General features: G+C 35.6%; 1 pseudogene; it reads right to left on the bottom strand.

Annotated features, from left to right (window-relative positions):
* Positions 1 to 1924: 1924 nt before the first annotated feature.
* Positions 1925 to 2915, bottom strand: LOC101714926 (tax1-binding protein 1 homolog pseudogene; annotated as a pseudogene).
* Between the last annotated feature and the right edge of the window lie 14440 nt (positions 2916 to 17355).

Below are 17355 nucleotides of genomic sequence, written 5' to 3'. Positions count from 1 at the left end.
TTTGAAATATAGGCCCAAATCAAAATAGTCTGGCAATAAAATGACACAATTAGGATAGGATTGGCAAAGTAAACTCTTTATATGTAGATGCAATGATCATCTACAGAGAAAATACTAAGAAATCTCTAGGAGCCCCTAGAACTTGTATTTGCATTTAGCAGGATTAGAAAACACAAGGTATATATAAAAATTCAGGTCTATGTATACTTGCTATAAATAAGAATTGGATATTGAAATTTAAAAGTTATGTAGGAGTACAAAGGACCTAGAAAAGGAAAAGGAAAAGAAAAGCAGTGTTGGAAGATATTTATTACCTAATTTTCAGACTTCCTCTAAAGCTACAGTAATCAAGGCAGTGTTGGTGTAAGGAAAGACATATAGATCATTGGAATAAAACAGAATCTAGAAATAGAACCACACATATATGATCCACTGAATTTTGAAAGATTAACGTTTTATAGAACATAAACTCAATTGAAGAGCAGAGGAAAAGATAGTGTTTTCAGCAAATGGCACTAGAACACCTGGTATCTGTATGTAAAAAATTAACCCTTTATTTCCATACATAAAAATAACTTGAAATTATCTATGAACCTAAATATGAAAGACTAAAACTATAAAACTTCAAGAAGAAATTATAAGGGAAAATGTTTATGAATTTAGGGTAGGCAAGAATTTCCTAGGATATAAAAAACATGATGTATAAAAGAAAAATGATAAATGAGATTCCATCAAAATTTGAAACTTAAAATGACATCGTTTAGAAAATGAAAAGTCCTTAAACAGACCATATTTATAATGTATATAACCTATGACCAGAATATATAAAGAACTTACTGCTCATTAATGGATAACCCAATTGAAAAGTAGACACAAGAAGATGATAAATAGCCAGTACAGCACAAGTAAAGGTGTGCAACACTAGAATCAGAAAAATACTAATCAGTATAATAACAAGATCAAATTATACACTCAGGGAGATGAAATTAAAAGTTTTAAAAGAACAAATGTCAGCTTAGGTGTGAACCAGTTAGAACTTACTAATACTGCTAATGTGAATGTAAAATGATAAAACCATTTTGGAAAACAATATAGAAATTTCTTGTATTACTGTTAAGAACCAACAGTTCTATTCTTATGTTTTCACTTAAGAGGAATGAAAACACAATAGATTTGTACATAGAAGTTGACTATCCCTTATCTGAAATTCTTGGGACCAGAGTGTTTCAGATTTTCATTTGAAATCCACTTGATCTGCAAAGAGGATACCTAGTCCTGCTTTTTTGGGGGGGGTTGGGGGATTCCTGTCACATGGAGTATTGTTTTCCACCCTTTAACTTTCAGTCTATGAGTTTCTTTTTGAATTAAATGTGTTTCTTGTATGAAGCATATTGTTGGATCTTGCTTCTTGACCCATTCTGCCAGTCTATTTCTATTGATTGGTGAATTGAGACCATTAACACTGATGGTTATAACTGACATGTATTGAGTTATCATTGTCATGACTTTTACTTTTTGTTTGATCCTCCCCTTTGCTTTTAATTTCTTGTTGTGCCTGACGGATTCATTCTGCTGGGCTTCCTGGGGTTGTGATCCTCATTGTCTTTTCCTAGGATATTGTCTACAATTTTTTGGAGTGCTGGTTTGGTATTCATGAAGTTCCTAAGGTGCTCTTTGTTATGAAAGTATCTTATTTCTCCATCAATTTTGAAAGATAATTTTGCAGGATACATCAGTCTGGGTTGGAGGTTGTTTTCCTTTAGGGCTTGAAATACAACACTCAACAGAGGCTAAAATTATAGTTATTGATGAGCCAAAGACTGAGCGTGACCGTAGTAACACCAAAATCAAAGTAGCACTTAGTCAGAAAAGTGCTGTAGTGGTGCAAGACAACTTACCATCTCCTTAGTGGTCTATTTGAGGTGATATTTTTAAACTGCTAATATGTATTAACTCTTAGTAAAGAGTAGTCAAAGTGTAGAACATTCTGATCAAAATGGGCCTGAACATGCCTTTCCAACCCCTGCTGGTCATAGTCAGGAGGGAACTGCTCACTGCACATTGGGGACACCTTCCAGTGACTCTCCACATGTTCTTCAAATTTGCTCTGATCATAGTTGGGAGGGAACATTAATTCACACAAGGGACACTTCTTGTGACCATCAAAGCTGGAGTCAAAGCAAAAGCCTGCTCCACGCCCACATAAGTGCTGGCTTGGTGGATCAGGGGCAGTGGGCACATTTTCATCTTCTTTCTATGGTCAGGGTCCTGTAAACCATCAGACCAGCTAAGGTTTTGAGCTGGCTGGCTGCAGACAACATTGTCTTCCCAAGAGGGGACTCTCACAGGTGGCCTTTGGATTTCATCTGGGTAAATGGCACCCTCTGCTCCATCTTGTTTCCTGTGTTGCGTAAGGGTTACCATTCTGTGGAGCTGGCTGTGCACTTGACAGCACAAGAATGTGCCCATTTTGCTCTGAGCATGCACTGAGATCCTGTGAGACCTGCGCTGAAGCTTATGACCTTCCATTTCCTTTCTGTTTGGTTTTCTACACCCCTTTTAAGTTCCTTATCCCTGGAGAAGTTTTCCAACTGTGAAGTCAGAATATTTATTTCTTTGTTTTTCTCTGCCAGCCGAAGTTTATAATTGTCCTCTACTTCAGCTAATTCGAGTTTTACATTTTCAGAAATTTCTTTCCATTTCAGCTCCATTTTTGCAATTTCATCAGCATATTTACTGCATTTAGCTTTCTCATCCTGTAAGAGTTGTTTGCATTTATTATATTTTTCAGTTTTGCCAGCAATTTCTTTGGTCATTTCACAGACTTGACTCTTTGTTAGCATGTCAAAATTTGTCTCTGCTGCAGAAGGTATTTATGGCTTTATACCTATAGCAGAGGCAGAAGCAGATGATTTTCACCCTTATGTGTAATGTAACAGAACTGATAAAATTCTCCGTCATCATTTGGAAGCTAGTATCCTTGAAATGCTAATACGCAATTGACTGTTGATCCTTCTACATAATGTTCAGGCATAGGGGACCATAGAAATGTATAATAATCACTAGCTGTACTCCATCCAACCTTGAATATACCAACCCAGTCTTTTGCATGTGGATGAATATACGGAGTTAAAAGTACAATGACATTCCCGGTGTGCATTAGGAAGATAACTCTTGGCCACATTTTGAAAGATGACATGAGCAAAATTGGAAGTCTGCAGTGGGACTTCTTGAAAGGATGTCATTACGAATCCAGTGAAGGGCTCCCGGGCCTAGAGGTAATATTAGACAGGTTTCCAACCCTGAGCCGCCATCAGCCGCCGAACCTCTTCCGCCAATGCCACTGCCAGCCCCAGCCCCTCCGCCTGGTTACCTACTCTTGACCAGGCAGCCACTGTCCTCTAGGTGAAATCACATACATTCACTTAGCGCACTCAGTGACTCTGATCAGGCAGGTTATTTTCCAATGGGTTTTGTATGTAGATATAAATCGAATTTGAACATAGGATCTTTAAGTTCTTGCTCTTTTTATTACCTATGAGGACTCTACTTCTTAGGTAGGTAAAAGAAATCTTTCTGGTTTCTCATATTTCTGTGATAACTTAAGTGTTACTTCAGGGTAGTTTTTTTCCTTAATCTCACACTTGTCAGACTATTCACACACCCTCCACAGGAATTACTTCATAATGGTACTTCTTTAAGGCAGGGCTGTATCTATTTTTGTTCATCATTACGTCCTTGGTACCTAGTATACCCAAGAAACTGTCATCTGAAGCATGTGCACACAAAGAGCACACAGAATAGGAAATACTGATGTAAATGAAGATTTTGTAGTGTGGAGAATTTTTAAGATCTCAAAGTTTTTTTCAGTTATTGAGTAGAGAAAATACAAATAACTTTTTCCTCACAAATCTTTACAAATACCAATTTGTGTAACAGCAGACTCCTTAGGCAGGATGCATAGATGCTTTTCAGAATTTTAGTCACCTTTCCAGCCTATTCCACTTCTTGCCCTTATACTTTGGCCACAGATAAGTACTTTGTACTTCTGAGGGACAGGCAGTGCTCTTCATGATGCTATTCTTGAGGGCTGCTCTGTAACTGAGTGACACCATCTTTAGCTTTCCTAAGCAGGTATCTGCTTTTTTGTTCTCCATGTCTCCTGACCTCTAGTTTTTGTTGTGTCTGTCTCCTCCATTTCACTGTGAACACTGAAGATAGGCCATGTTTCTCAATTTTTATTTTCTTCCTCTTGATCTCCTCAAGTGAAACAGCACTAGACCAAACCAAACCAAAACCTGGCATGGTACCTGGTACATGTATAATTTGTGTAGATTCATACAAATAAGTAATGGACTTTGTCAATACCAGTGTTTGGTGTGCTACTCCTACCTGAAACCCTACAAATAATGTAATTGGGAAAATGAGACTAGCTCAAATACAACTGGAACTGTGAGCACATTGATGGGGGAGCATTCATTCCTTTCTGGGCTCTCAGTACCTGATGTAGGAGACACTCAACATGAATGGACTGGCTGGAGATGAGCCAAGCACATGTGCTAGGGTGGAGTGTCTGTGTAGGAGCTCATCCCACAACTGCATGAGTTTTAAAATTGCATATAAAATAATTCAAGTTTAACAAACTGTCGAAAATCTCTACCCAACCACATCTATATTTTGCTTACCATGTCTTTCTTGCTTACCTTGTCTTTTTCTCCTACTGTGGACTGAAACCAGAGACTTACACATACTAGGAAAGTGCTTCACCACTGAGCTACTTCCCCACCCGTATTAATCATTTTTTGTCACTGGGACAAAATATGCACACTTACAACTTAAAAGGGGGGTTTATTTTGGCTCATGATTTTAGACAGCTCAGTCCATGTTCAGCCAACTCTGGTGCAGAAACCACATGGTAGAAGTTCAGACAAAGGAAAGTGGCTTATATCATAGGAGTGAGGAAGCAGAAAGGAGGAGCTGGGGTGAGAATATACCCTTCCAATTCATTGCCCACCCCCAGTGGCTCACCTCCAACCAGGCCCCACCTCCAAACGTGAGACCTTTGGGGGCATGTTTTAGATCTAGAGCATAACACCACTACTATATTGATTTTTATTCACTATTGCATTTCTAATGGATTTGATATTATTTGACCTTAATTAGGAATTTCCTGGCTTATGTTGCTGCTTTTGTGACATCTGTTGAGGCCTGGATACACATACACATATGCACACAATACAGTTTAAAAATATTCCCTCTTTGAATTTATAGACAATAAAAATGCAGATTTTAAAGCTTAACACTTGCCTTAAAATGCAAGTGGTACCTGGTGAGTATAATTAAAATGTGTATTTTATGAACTATAAACTTCATATTTTTTCTAAAAATGAAGCTGGCTACTGATGGCTTACTGTCTATAGCAAAAATTCTAAAGGCGTTGCCTAAAAGGAGTTGAAAAAAAAATTTAAAAATTACAGTGGTTTGCTTTATGAAAAAAAAAACCTTTCCCCTAGCGTCAAAAAAGAAATATATTGGGATGAATTTGTATTCTCAGTTATGAGTTCACATAGCCAAAGAATATATGAATCTTCAAAATGGGATGGTATGGATTTTTGTAAGATCTAAAGTGAGTACAAATTGAAAATGGCTGTGGTTAAGACATGTTTTGGGTGGCTGTTATGTTTCTTCTTAGTCCTTTTAGGCCTTTTTTTTCTTTGGGTTTATGAAGACTTGCACTCTTTTGCTTGTTTGACCTTTATCTCTTCAATAATGCAAACTCCTGTAGTTTGGCTTGATGAAATTAAATTTTATTTATTTCAAAATAACTATCATCCTACTCAGAAAAAATGGCAATTTTCTTTTTCCTGCTGACTTCCCTCTCTACTCTTCTCACACCCTAGCCAACAAAGGAGAGAGTAGTAGTTTAGGTTTTAGTAGATTCTGATAAAACAAATTTATCCCCCTAGCAAAGAAATTGTAAGCAATTGTTTAAATCCAGCTTGACTGTCCAGCACTGTTTTTAGATCAGGATGGCGCAAGACTACTAAATTGTGTGTCAGCCAGTATGCTGTGTATTTAGAGTTGGAAGAGAAGAGCGGGAAGCAGATGACTCTTGCCTTCTAGCAGAGAAGCTGAATTTCAGGCTCTGCATTCCAGATGAGTAGCAAGAGGTATGGTGGCTGACACTTCTGTTTTTAACACATGTTTTCAATAGACATGTAAACAATTCAATTTGTAACTGTAGGTTTATTGTCTCTAAAGAGTGATTTATGTCCTTATTTCTGCATTATTGTCCACCAGATACTGCCGTCTATCGTAGGGCCTGCACTATTTAATTTTTTAGACCTTTGTCTTCATTAGTACAGCAATTTTCATTTGTAATCATTGTCCTAGACCTCATTGATAAGCTAAGACAGTATGAGGTTCATAGTGCTGACACCTAACCTTGCCACTGCCTTCTTGGCCCTTCTGCTTCCGAAACATGCGTTCATTTTTTTTTTAAACCCAAGGTAAAACTCTATTTTTCATACACATTGTAGGCAGTTTAAAGGTTGGTCAGAATCAAATATTGTGCTTTCAAATTTGATAATGTATGAGTGCAGAAGGATGACCTTTGATACATAGTCATACATCAACATGACATGAGCAGTAAATGCAGCAATTACCCTGACTACATTGAAATGGTACTTTAGATTTCATCTTCAGTGCAATTATTGCAAGAACAAAAATGAAAAAATGCATTTAAGTTCAAGTTATGAGATTTGTAAAGTTAAGGTTTTTTGGAAATAGTCCTAATTTATAATTTTTAATGAGTTTAGGGTTTTAAGATCCAGTTGTTCACTAACAATGCTAATTATCACTCTGACAATATTAGGCAAATCGATGTAAAGATACTATGTGTTTTATGAACAGGTTATTTTTCAAGAGGATTAAACACTGTTTCAGTACAAAAGAGTTTTCCTGTATGTGTTTTAATATTAACATATGTGCTCTGCCCAGTGGTCATGTAAGGAAATATTTAGTGATGACAAGGACCTTTACATAGGGACAACAGACAGCTGCATGTAGCTCCTGCCACTGACTATAGGATTGTTGCCCCACTGCCTTCCTTTAGTCATTCATTTCTCCATTAATGAGTGCACTAGGATACGAGGTGAACAAGACAGGGATAACACAGTAGTTGTGTTTAGTTTAAAAGTTCACTTCAATCTTGGGAACTCTTGAGATGAAAACAAGATGAGAACTTCACTTAGTAAGTGCCAAGTGAAATGTGTATAAGATTTAAAGCCAGGAGACCAGGTTTGTATTTTAGCTCTGCACTTTGCAGCAGTATGACTTTGTGGGGGAAGTTACATAATATCTTTCTTTGAAGGCTCTCTTTCCTTGACTATAAAAAAAAGTATGTAGTGCACAGAGCTGTTATGAAAAGCGAGAGGGAATATCTAGATAGAGTGCAGCCCAAAATGGTAAAGTTCCTTTTCTATCTGCAATTCTCCTATCTTTCTCTGCAATTCAGTTTGCCAGTTTATTCTTTTGCTATAATTTCTCTTTTGCTGGGTTAGAGGTTGTTAACAGGGATTCAAGAAACCCAATATCCTGGAGAAATTTTCTGCGGTTTTATATGTGCATTTATACATTTCTTCAGGAAGAGAACAGATAGTTCTCACTTAATTTTCAAAGAGAACCATGAGTCATTAGAGGAGGAATATGGTGGCACTTTTCTAGAAGAATAGTTAATTATAAGGCATGACTATAAAAAATTACCCTTTCTTCAAGCATTAACGATTGTTTCAAGGTATACTCATGGAAGAAGCCACACTGCCAGGTATGAAAGAGGCAATGCCATGCTAATGGTAAAAATCATTATAAAAATGTGTTCAGTGTGTGGATCTTGACTGTTTTTAGACCTTTGGTAGCTTTATCAAAGATCTGTTCTAGATGTGAGACTAGCTTAAAACTTGTCATATTTGTGAAAAGGAATGTTGAAAATAAGATGGAAGCATTGTAAAGAATCATAAGGTGTCATACTGGGTTTGATATTTTAAGAATTTTATTTTTAATCCTAGCTTGCTCTTTGTCCCAGGTCTCTCCATCCCAGGAAACTCCTGCTTATTCAATGAAGTCATAAAATTAGTTTGTCTCACCAATGTCCGCCTGTTTGTTTTTCTCTTGTTTTTTGTAATATTAGCAATCTAAATCACAATGATAAGAAAAAAATTAAAACCTTTTTTTATTGCATTCTATCATGGTGATACTGTTTTCTCTTAGGTTTCCTTTTAATTTTTTTCCCTTTTGTTCTTTATGCTTTATAAATTGCTATGTATACAGATATATTCTGTGTGGGGTCATACTTGCTTCCTATAACCCGTGTCACATGAATTACCATCACCAAAGTTGAGAAGCCATTACTGACCACTTGGTACCATCTAAAGCTATTTAGACATCCGCCATTAGGTAGAGTATGTAACTCTTAAACTTGCTTTTTATAGACAAAGAGCAGCTGTCAAATGGTAACAAGTTTTCTCGTAAGTAGGCTGAGGGTTTAGATCCTGATCTCATCCCTTCCCCTAATATCTGCTCTTTAATTTCTCCCTCAGAATATATTTTGAGTTGGAGTTTGTATGTTTGCCCTGTAGGTCAAAACCAGTTGCACTGTAAAAATGAGGTTCATAGAATTATTTATTGTAATGGAAAGAAATAGGCAATCAAAATGTCCAGAAATTGATTGGATTTAAATGCATTTAAATGCATTTAAAACATTCTTGAAGTATTAAAATATAATGTGAGAAAATGCCATGATTTAATATTACTAAACTCTTTTGTTTTTTGGTACCGGGGATCTAACTCAGGTCCTTGTGCTTGTGCAGCAGGCAGCGAAACCACTGAGCTAAATCCCCGGCCTTTCATGATTTAATATTAAAAGTGGTTATAATTACAAAGTACATAGCCTGATATTATATGTAGGAACACATGTGTGTCTGTATGTACAGATTTGCACATAATATGTAAAGAACTGGAAAGAAATGCAACAATATTTTTAATTGGTTATATTTCAGTTCTAGGGTATTACTTTTTTCTTACCTTTTTCTCCTATATTTTCTAAATTGACTGTCAATATTTACTATCTACTATTTATTAATTTATTGATTTTTAATATTTTCAATAAAAATTATAATATAGGCTAATTATCTACAACACATCACTGTTACAGAAAGATTTCTAAATTCAAATTAATAATTCAGTTAGTTCCCAGTTCTGAACATTTTCATATGGTAGATCTTTCGGAAAGAGTTGACTTAACTTCAGCTTTAAAAAGGAGAGAATAAATCTGAGGAGGAAAGAAAACGTGTTTTCTGAGCAATGGAAGTGTAAAGACCTCTGTTACTTTGGAAATAGAAAAGAGGAAAGAATGCTTTATGAATGATTTGAATTAAAAATTAGGAAGTGATCAGAGAAACTCAAAATCATTTTTTCTTCCAGCAACTTAAGGCTTAAATAAAGTGCTCTCAGCTTGTATAGCAGTATGAAAGCCCCTGCACTCATTTACATATTTTCTCCACTTCCTTTTATATGCACATATATAGACATACACAGTTCATTAATTCCTTTAATTAAGAGAAATGAATCAAAGCTCTTGTCTTCTAATAAGTACTTGCTTTGTTATACTCAATATGGCACCATAATCTTTGATCTTTTAAAAATATATTTGGAAATCTCTCAACAGAATTGAGACTGCTTCTTATGCATGTTGAAATAATTTCCAACATCTAGTTTCCTATATAAATTTAGAAGTGATCACAACTTAGTATGTAGTAATGCATGCTAATGCAGTTTGGTCTGAATTGTGACAAATAACAATTATAGGACAATATGAGTCAAACTTCATAAACTGAGAATTTATAGTATGAGTGAGAATGAATTTCACTATTTAGATTATTATTCAGGTAGATTTATAGTATATCTAAGGTTTCATAGAAACATTTACTTGTACGTAGTTACTTCAAATATCTCATTATGTATAGCAGGCCACTCTGATGTGCTGGTTTCCTATGGGAGGAACCATAATTGACTGAAAGCTATTTAATATGTACCCAGCTCACTGTACGACTTTTGATATACAGTGTCATTTGATCCTTAGAATGACTCTTTGAAATAGATTATGTCATCTCCACCTCGTTGATAAAGAAACTTTAGTTCAAAATTCAGTAGCTCATCTAAATTTACTCAGCAAGTGGGCAAAACCAGAATTTATTTATTTTTTATTTTTATTTTTTGGCACCTGAGATTGAACTCGGGACCATGCGCTTGCGAGGTAGGTGGCAGAACCAGCAAGCTAAATCCCCGGCCCAAATTGTATTTTTGTTTTGGTGCCGGGGAATTGAACTTGGTTTCTTGAGCTTTAGAGGCAGGCGGTGGAACCACTAAATCCCTGGCCCCTCAAAACCTGAATTTAAACTTAGACTGATTTGATTATCAGGCTCACAATTATTTTACTATAGCATACACCTTCTGTCTTTAAACATTTGTTAAAGTTGTTTTTTTTTTTTTTTTTTTACCAATAGCTTCTTTACCTTATGTACTTTACAGTTAATAAAATACTGTAAAATGATTCATAGTGGTATTCTTAGCAATATTTTGAAGGAGTAAAAGATATTCTGAAGAATCCCTTTAGTAAGAAAACCATCTCTTAGGTTCACTTGACTTGGTGAAGCAATATTTGAGATATTGGTATTATTTAAGAACCTGAAAACAAGTATATCACATTGCTTTCTGGTTTCTCCTCCAGTTATAAGAAGAACTTTGGAATCTACCCACTTCCACCATTGGTTTGGACTCTTCTGTAATACTGTGTGGAGTAAAATTTATTTATAACAATAGCCTAAAAGAGGATTATAAGTTATTTTGTGCATACATTACATCTAAAGCCAATATATAAATAGTTTGGTGCTGTGTCTTTTAAAAAAAAGTCTCTCCAATAGGATTTTTCCTGAAAGCATTGAAAAAAATTTAACATTTCTTATTTTATCAAAATATTTGTTGTGAGTCCCCCATTAAATGGTGATTTGGTTTATACAAAGGAGTCAGACTTCTTCCTTAACTAGATGTTCACTGAAGGACTAATTGTTTCTTAGGTGCTTTCAACTCTCTATTTAGAGCAATGTCTGGCAAACAGCCAAGCAGGTTTGTTGAATTGAATTGTTTCTTAGGACAGTATGCTCTGACATCAGATTCCCTCCTCCTCGGAGATTTGAGGTTCTTTACTGGAATGAAGAAATCTTAATTTTGGATTTCCTGTGCCTCTAGTTCTTTATTGTGACATAAAAGATGAGGAGGAGAGGATATGGACAACTGCTACCCATAGTTCCCACCCCCTTGAGCCTTACCTACAGGCACAGCCATTGATGAGTAGGTGTCTTTCTCCACTTAAGCACCAGCCTCATGAAGGACCTGTAGAAGATGCTGTGTCTGGCCTTTCTCCTCTTCCTCTCATATCCTTCCTGTGTGATTGATCTAGTGCTCACCTAGCTTCTTCATCCCCAGTACTTGCACATCCTCCTGTCACATCTGGGATGAGTATCTAGATTTCCCTACTTTATGGCTTTTCTATGTGGTTTTCATGATTTCTATTTATTATAATGTAGCTTCTGCACTGTGATGATTCTTTTCGAAAAGAGCATGGTTTCTATAAATCTCTGTAGGCACATATTTCTGTCCAACAATTTGCTAGATATTTGACAAGGCAGATACAGAAGGGGTTCAGCCACAAACTTAGGGAGGAGAGAGATGGGCAGATGGGCTGTTCTATTGCTTCACTCCTTCAAGGCCACCCTCATTGATCTCCACAGGGTTTAGCATCTTTCCCAGCAGGCTAGGGGAGCTCTTATTTTCATGTTGAGCTCCAGAGAAGCACCAGATTCCATTCTTCCTATTCTTTTTCAAACATTTGATTCAATTTTTAATATGGATGTACTGTAACCTTAAATGACACACACAAATATATTTTATAACAGATTTTAACACCTGGAGACTAATAATTTGTGCTTTTACTGATGGATATATTTATTACACAATACACAAATGTTATGAATTAGAATTTTAAAATAACTTTATTTGCAACCTACATGATGGCAGTTTCTATAGGCAACATTTATTCTCACTCCATGCTGTCCTGACATGGGCTCAGCTTTTCTTTTAGATCTAAGCCTTTCTCATCTGGGTCGTTGAAGCAGGCACTCGTCTACTTTCCTCACAGTACATTTTCAAAATGCTCAGAATGGCGCTGTTCATAAGATGGGATCACATTCTCCTTCCACTCAAACTTTTCTCACTTCCTGCTTGCTGCTCCTGTTCTTATTATCCCACATCTCTTTGGCCTCATTAGCCCCTTTGCCATTATTCCTCCAACGTGCTAGGCACACTCCTGACACAGAGTCTTTTCTCTTGATAGTCCCTCTACCTTAACCATATCTACTTGGGTTGACCCCTAACCCTAGGTCCTATTCAGATATCAACTTTCTTTCCCTAACCTGATCATACCCTCTTTAAAATATTTCTTCTGTTCTCTTTTCCTGCTTTTCCCCTCCATTAAAACTAACTTCTCTATGATCACCACCATTCAGTAGCCATCTTATCACTAGCTAACAAACTGGTTTACTTATTTATTGTATCCCCCCACTCCAGTAGAAACTAAAATCCATAGTGTCAGAAATTTCTGAATGTTTTATTTCCTGCAGTATTAGGTTAGCAATAAATACTTGAATTTTTTAGAAATAATTTTTGAGCCCATAAGCATTAATAAGTAGACTAAATTTTTTTCTAGGACTTCTACAGGGGAGATGGACGATATGGATTATGTACAGGGGAAATTCTCATTCTACTTACTCCTTTCTTGAGAATTTTAACAAAACTATTTTGATTTAAGTGTTGCCTCTCTCGTGCTTTGGATGTCATGCTAAATAGATCCCTTATAGGTCAGCTCAACATTTAATAAAGCAGATTGATTACATTTATAAGACTGAGTAAAAGATGACAAGTCAAGTGGATTTTAGGGAATTTATTCACAAAACTATTTAAAATAAGACCTTTGAATGAAATGACCTACATAGCCCTAAATTGGTAACCGAACACAATTTCCCTATTTTTCCTAGGCTCCAATCAACAACCATCTCTACCACCACCCTGTCAAAGAGATAAAGAAAAACTTATTGTCCAAATGGTGGGTTGTGCAGTCCATTTATTTCTTCATAGTTCCTTTTCTGCTTTTAGACCTTTGGACATTTCTCTGCTTGTTAATTGTTTCCCTCTGGGTAAAAACATAATAAGATGAAATTATGGTAGTCAGTGTTACACTTTTGATAAAGGGGTTGGGTGGGGGAGAAAAGAACAATTATTTACTGAAAGGAAATTTGGAGAGTCCAAATGGATTATAGCTCCATGTATTTCATTAGCACACATAATTGATAGCAATGCTAAAGCATTAAAATGATTATTCTTTAAAGCCCATTTTGCATTATCAGCACACATGTATTTCATTAACATATATAAGCAAGAGCTAATATATGTGCAGTAATAAATGAGCTTTCTTTACTAGCCATTTTGTAAAGTTAGTGAGTGGGTGTTTGTAAGGCTGATCTACTAGTATATGTAAATGTAAACACCTCTGTATGCTACAGTGACATCTTTAAGTAATTGAAAGCTCAGTAGGAGAGTTGTGTCCAGCCTTAAGATTACTTTCAGTTAAAAGGTTATACATTTTAATAGCTGAATAAGCTACCCTTTCAGACATATTTCAGAGCAGAGAATTTATTATATAAGGTATAATCTCATTGGGTATGCAAGGTAAATAACCTCATTAAGAATGGAATATAAAGGAGATACAGTGCTATTCAAATAGGGCAAAAAGGGGCCAACAAGGTAGAACAAAAGGCAGTTATGGAAGTTAACCACTGCTTTTATTTTGTGCTGAATAAAACAGATTATAAGGGCTGGCTGCTTAAAATCCAGAAAAGCTTAAGAAAGAGGCCTGGGAAAATCCATTGTTTTGTTGAAAAGCAATAGACAAGAACATAGCCATTTAACCATGCGTTAAGTTTAATAATTCCCCAGAGGTGGAAAATGTTGACTACTGTGACTGTATCTTGAAAGGTTGTAAATGAAGAGATCCTCACCTGGATCTATAAACTCCCCATGTTACTTGAAGGCATGAGCATTCCGAATGTACAACTTGATTAACTGTCCCTTTGTTTGACTTATGCTGGAATTTCAAAACATTGCTCTATGTGGATATTTCCACTTCTACTTGAGGCAATAGGCAACAATCTCCTACCAGCTGCATTTATTGTTCTCTACTTCTATAGCATCTACAGTTATTGCTATTGTCCTATCATTTTAAAAATTAAATTGCTTTGGAGCCTCAAGAACTAAATACTACTAAAATGGAAGAGTTAGCAGAATGTTGGAAGTTACTTGGTTCAGGATTCTGGCTTCAGATTGTTAAGGGACTAATGCATACAGGGCACTTATATTCTATTTTTCAAAAAATACCACATCTATATTTGGATGACAACTTTTCCAGTTGCATCTGTTCTGTGTTTCCATGATATGATTAGCTCTTATGCAACTGGTAAATAGAAGGGGCCAGTGTAATTCAGAAATCATATGTTGGTTGTTTATGATTTCTCTTAGTCATTATTTCTTTGCACCACAAATGTTGCAAACTACAGAAGAACACAAAATTTAGAACCTACAGCTAAACTAAGTTAAGAGAAAGATCATGTCATGAGGAGTTTGGCTATGTACTTTTTCTCAGAAGTGCTTATTGTGTTTCTCCCTGATCTTTGTGTATTTTGCTCATCTCTACAAATCAGCAGCCCCAATTCTTCATTTTATTCATTCCATCAAACTGGCTTTTTCTCTCTTTTATTGTGGTATTCATCTTTTTAAGGTAAAATGTTTGATAGTATCTTTTAAACATATTTTATAGTATCTTTTAAATCAGGAAGTTAATTTTTTGATGTGAAAATGTCTTTTGCCAGGTTTATTTTTGTTGGTGTTGTTGTTACAAAGTTTGCCCAAGTTCTGACTGATTTGCTTGTAACACCACTTTTCCTCTAAGCCCTGTGATTTTGTACAATGAAAATATTTTTTGTAATATATGTCTCTTTTATAGCAGAAGAGCCTGCAACTCATTTTCTTTTCTTTCTTTCTTTTTTTTTGGTACTGTGGATTGAACTCGGGATCTTTTACCTGCGAGGCGGGCGGCAGAATCACTGAGCTAAATCCCTAGCCCCTACATCTCATTTTCTTGCTGAATGTCATATGGCTTTTATAATGGCCATCTTCAGGACTTCTAGGGATCCAAGAAAAGGCTGGAATAGAATCATCTATAAAGGACGTAACAGGAAGATATTATCAGAGAAGTCCAAGACTTTTTGAAATTTTTGTATATTCATCAGTGTCAAATAAAAATTTTGTATGTACAACCTTTAAAGGCATTGTCCTAAGCAGGGACTTCCTGAACAGAACACCAGTGGCACAAGAAATAATACTGATAATCAACAAATGAATATCATATCAAATTAAAAAGTTTCTGTACAGCAAAGGAAACCATCAGAGTGAAGAAACAACCTACAGAATGGGAAAAAAATTTGCTAGCTACGCATTGGACAGAGGACTAACATCTGGAATATATAAAGTACTCAAAAAAATTAGACCCCTCAAAATAAAAGACCCAATCAAAAAATAGGCAAATGGAATGAATAAATACTTCTCAGAAGAAGTACAAATAGGCAACCAACATATGAAAACGTGCTCAACATTACTGGGCATTAGAGAAATGCCAATTAAAACTACATTGAGATACCATCTTACCCCAGAAAGAATGACTATCATAAAAAAATAATAATAAATGCTGGCAAGGACACAGGGAAAAAGGAACTCTTCTACATTGTTGGTAGGAACGTAAACTAGTACTACCACTGTGAAGATCAATGTGGAGATTCCTCAAAAAATTAAAAATAGAAATTCCATTTGATCCAGATATCCCCCTTCTAGGTAACTTCCCAAAAGAATTAAAGCCATATATTACAGGGATACATGCATGCCTATTGTAGTGCAATTTATAATAGTGAACAGCCATAATTTATAGTATCAAGATCTTGGAAATAGTGTATATGACCATCAACAGATTAATGGGTAAAGAAAATGTGGTATTTAGACACAATGAAGTACTTCTCTGACATAAAGAAAGATAAACTTGAGCCATTCATCAAGATGAGCCATGCATCTTGATAAGATATTGTTAAATGAAATAAGTCAAACACACAAGCTTAAATATTGGACAGTTTCTCTTATATGAGAATATATATATATATACATACATGAAATATATACATATATATGTATTCCAGCAAAAAAATGAATATACACTTTAGCAGTTCACTGTATTAATAAATGTCTGGAAACTAATGGCTACCACTTTGAGCACTTCTTGTAAATGTAGATACCAAAGGTAACTTGTATTAATCTCATGATGTCTCAATAAATTTAGTATTAAAATATTTATACAAGTTTTTCTTATCCTGATTTATACATTTTTCGGCAGTCTTCTATCTGTCTATCTTAGATAAATGGAAAGTAGGAAAAAGTTCAAATAATTCCCAAAATTATCTATTCTGCTGTTTCAAAAATATTTTTAAAATGCTAATTTGTTTCATTTATGAAAAAAGTTCAGAAGTTTCACATTTTGTGTCTCTTGGTGCAATGTTCTTATTTTTCAGGCTTCTCCCACCTCCAGCGAATGAGAACATATAAAGTACTGCCTAAGTATATAATGGTAACTTTTATGAACTTTCTCATAACTGAAGCTCAGGCATACTAAAGACATACTGAATCCTCCTTCTAAGCCTTCGACAGTTATATAAGAATTCTGAATTTTCAGGTGGGATTTTGCTTACTGTCCTCCACTCCCATTTCTAAGCACTCAAGACTCCTTTTCTGTCCTCTGACTAGTTTCATGACTAGTTGGACAAAGCAGTTATATAGATAAGATCTCATGGGCAGAATTTCAATTCAATAAGCATATAGTATATTGAACCTCTTCAACAAGTAAGAAGCTCTGCAAATGAGATACTCTGTTAGTTCTCTCTCAAATCAGTGATTACTGTATTACTAGAGATGTTCTAGAGGCAACGTCTCTATTTCCCCCCACCCCAATACTGGCCAATGAACCCAGGGCCTTCACATGGAGCCTCTTCCCCAGCCATTTTTTTTATTTTTATTTTTTGAGACAGGGTCTCCCTAATTCACTAATTTGCCCAGGCTGGGATCAAACTTGTCATCCTCCTCTCTCAGCTT

The sequence above is a fragment of the Heterocephalus glaber genome, unplaced genomic scaffold, assembly GCF_053883595.1.
Source record: "Heterocephalus glaber isolate CG9 unplaced genomic scaffold, H.glaber_assembly_v1.0 deba00000347, whole genome shotgun sequence".
In the NCBI taxonomy this organism is placed as follows: domain Eukaryota; kingdom Metazoa; phylum Chordata; class Mammalia; order Rodentia; family Bathyergidae; genus Heterocephalus; species Heterocephalus glaber.
Note: the sequence above shows the minus strand (reverse complement) of the source record. Positions and strands in the feature narration are given on the sequence as shown.